The following is a 3,742-nucleotide window of genomic DNA, read 5'->3' as shown; positions in this document are numbered from 1 at the left end:
GCTCAGGCGAAAGCGAAGAGAGCAGAGAGCGACTTCTCAAAGGCAAGGAAAGAGAATGAGCAGTGCGAGGGGGGGGGCCGCCACCAACCCCGCACTTATATAGGCCGCGGGCGAGCAGTTCGGCTCCTGCCGCACAACGGTCATCTCTGGAGAATTCGCCTGCCGCCCAACGGTCATATCCGAAGAAGTCGCAAGGTATACAACGGAAAGCAATACGACGTAAACGGCCACAGCGTAGGACAACGGCTAGTTTTGCAGCCTAACGGCTACTATGAGAAGACCAACGGCCGTGCCAGAGCGGGCCAGGGGGGAACCTGCGGGGATCGGTCGGAGACGTGACTACGCGCGGTCTCCGCCCCCGTGGACGTCCTTGCTTTGGGCGTTTTTGAGCTCACGACACGCTCGGGCGGACCGTGGTCTCAAAAGGGGGGAACTGTTGTAACACGGCTTCCGAGAGTGGCGGAGACCTACGCGGCCAGCAGTTCGCAGAGACGTCTCCGACCAACTACCTAACCAAAGGCCCAGCTACCACGCCTCCAGACCTAGAAAGATGACGGTTTCTCAGACTGCTTGCAGGACGCTGCCGGTAACCCTGACGTAGCCTCCGCCTGGCTAGCTCGTAGGCGTCTTCGGGCGGAGGGGGTGGAGGCCGCCCCGTTGCAAGGCTAATCAAGTGCCAACGTTACCTACGTGTGTGTGCAGGTAACCAGAGGAAGGCGCTCGTGGATGGCGCGGGCGCCCCGGTTCGGCCTCCACTCCTAGGGGCAGCGACCCAAGCAGGAGGACGGCAATACTGGGCGTCGGGGGTCTGCGGCCTCGGCGTCCTAGGGGCGGAGACTAACGGCGGAGGCCCAAAGGCCCATCGCCGAATCTTGAGGCCTGATGGGCTGGCTGATCGCGCAGGCCCAGTACCTGAGGGCGACATGACAAGATTACCCCCGAGAGGAAAGGCGAGTGGTGGAATATACCGAGAATGTATTGTAGCAGTTGAAGGGTACTATTGTAAACTCTGTAAAAGTGGTAGTTGAGCCCTATAAATAGGGAACACTTGTAACAGTACGGGAGGTTGGTGAATGGATTAATGAAACCCTAGCTTTACGTGCCATTTCCCTACACGCCCGCTTATAGTGTCTGTTTCCCGAGCCTCCGCCTGAGGGCAGCGCTTGGTAGGCGGAGGCCTCTACCTCCACCACATTGTCTGAGACCGCAAATCTCAACAAATAGTTTCAATGGAAGCATCCCAACTTCATTAGGATCAATACCAGTGTCTCTTGGCAGCCTACAACTTCTTCAGCTACTAGATTTGTCATTCAATCACCTAGAGGGTGAGGTCCCGACAAACGGGATCTTCAGTAATGTAACAGCTGTGCAGATTGATGGTAACTCAGGGCTTTGTGGTGGGGAACCAAAGATGCACCTACTCGCATGTCCTATCAAGCCTTTGGATTCAAGAAAGCACAAGCATTCCATTGTGCAAAAGTTGGTGATCATTTTAGCCAGCATGATGTCACTTGCCATAGTCTTAAGTGTAGTGTTACTTTGGAGAGGTAAACAGAAGAGAAAATCTCTATCCTTGCCATCAATTAATAACCAATTTCCCAAAGTTTCATACAACGATCTTGCAAGAGCAACTGATGGATTCTCCACATCGAAGTTAATTGGGAAAGGAAGATATTCTTCCGTATATCAAGGAGAACTGTTCCCAGATAGAATCGTGGTTGCTGTCAAAGTTTTCAGCCTAGACACAAGAGGAGCACAGAAGAGTTTCATTGCAGAGTGTAATGCTCTAAGAAATGTGCGCCATCGAAATCTAGTTCCAATCTTAACAGCATGCTCAAGTATTGATTCCAGGGGAAATGATTTCAAAGCCTTAGTCCATAAGTTCATGCAACGAGGGGATTTGCATGCATTCTTATACTTGACTGGAGGTGATGCAAACACCTCAACTCCTAGCTGCATTACACTGGCCCAAAGGTTAAACATTGTGACAGATGTTGCAGATGCATTGGAATACCTCCACCATAACAACCAAGGAACCATTGTTCATTGTGATCTGAAGCCTAGCAATATTCTTTTGGACGAAAATATGACAGCACATATTGGAGACTTTTGTCTTGGAAGATTCAAGGTTGGCTCAGGAACACCATACTCTGGTGACTCAATCTCGACTTCTTCGGTTGCGATAAAGGGAACAATTGGATACGTCCCCAGGTAACTCATATTTGCATACTACCTAATTAGTCTCATGTACTATTATCTTTTTTGAACTAAACAATTCTATTATGCAATCTACAGAGTGCGCGGGAGGAGGCGAAGTTTCGAGTGCTGGAGACGTTTACAGCTTTGGAATTGTTCTACTTGAGATATTTATGCGGAAGAGGCCTACTGACGATATGTTCAAAGATGGGGTAAATATTGCAAGATTCGTTGAGATGAACTTCCCTGACAGGATTGCACAAATTGTAGATCCTGAACTACTTGAAGAGCATGATGATGTATCGCAACAAACTTCATCAGCCATGACGCAGAAAAAATTGGAATGTTTAATTTCAGTGCTAAACAATGGACTTCGCTGTGCTAAACTGCTAACCCATCCCCAAATGAGCGCATGGACATGCAGGAGGTGGCTGCAAGGCTGCACGGAATCAAGATGGGTATCTGAATGGAAACTGATGAGGTATGTAGCACTGCACTAACCAGTTCGTTGATAATTTTATATATTATATTATAATTATTATAATATGTGTAATATTTGTATCTTTCTTATTTGTCTTGCAGGCTGTAACTTTATTCCTACCGTTGATGAAATATAGCAGCTCTAGGGCATATATAAACAACTAAACAAGGTAGGCAATGTTATGAGGAGGCTTTCTCTGCAGAAGATTCCTGGCAGTAATATTATCAGCAGGAGAGCCTAGTGGCCTAACCACCTAGGCTAGGCTTTGTCGACGACGAAATAGAGCTCACAAAATCAGGCTTGACAACATGAAGATGCAAGTGTGGAACATAGCCTACGTTTTCTGTATTTTTACTGGGTCACATTTTGAAATTGCCGGACTTGCTTTCGGTTTCACATTTTGTCGTCCTTAAAAAAAATAAAGCATGTCTTGTCACCTTAAACAGGATAGCGCTCATGTGGAAAGCCAAAAGTCAGGTAAGCTGGTGACTGCCGTCGTTTTCACCTTTATCCTCGATGACTTCGAAAGTTCTCTGGCATTCTGCGCCTTGTCTTGTGGGAATTGGGGTCGCCATGGCAGCGTGGATGCCTTCTTTGACTGGTCGAAATTGTCTAAGCTTAGTCTCCACTCTCCACCCTAGCTCGTTTTGGACCTGGTAGGCTGGTACTCCGAAATACTATCACACAGTGCGACTGACTGAACCCCACCGTCCCATCCAAATGAGCGAGCTTGTGCGGATGGATTTTTTTTTAAATTTTAACACTTTTTAAAAACTAATTTTAAATCTAACACTACCTGTTTTTTTTAAACTAACACTCTTGGCCACGTCTATTGCCCTGGCGCGGCCAAATGCCAGTGCCACGCCATGTATGATGACGTGGCAGAGGGCGGACGTGGCGGCGATCGGAATCGCGATCGTTGATGTGGTAGGGCTCTACCGCACCACCGATCTTGGCACGGTAGTGCTGCGCCACGGCGCATGGCGCGGCAGGGCCAAATAAATATCGCGAGCGAGCCCGCCTGCCCGCACACACGCCTACCCGCTCGCCCGCCAGCCGCACGTG

At 48.9% G+C, this 3,742-nt stretch overlaps 1 pseudogene; it reads left to right on the top strand.

Annotated features, from left to right (window-relative positions):
* Nucleotides 1-1,383: 1,383 nt before the first annotated feature.
* Nucleotides 1,384-2,662, top strand: LOC136488331 (receptor kinase-like protein Xa21; annotated as a pseudogene).
* Nucleotides 2,663-3,742: the final 1,080 nt, after the last annotated feature.

Source organism: Miscanthus floridulus, chromosome 10, assembly GCF_019320115.1.
Source record: "Miscanthus floridulus cultivar M001 chromosome 10, ASM1932011v1, whole genome shotgun sequence".
Taxonomy (NCBI): Eukaryota; Viridiplantae; Streptophyta; class Magnoliopsida; order Poales; family Poaceae; genus Miscanthus; species Miscanthus floridulus.
The sequence above is the reverse complement of the archived record's forward strand: the minus strand, read 5'-3'. Positions and strand labels throughout refer to the sequence as shown.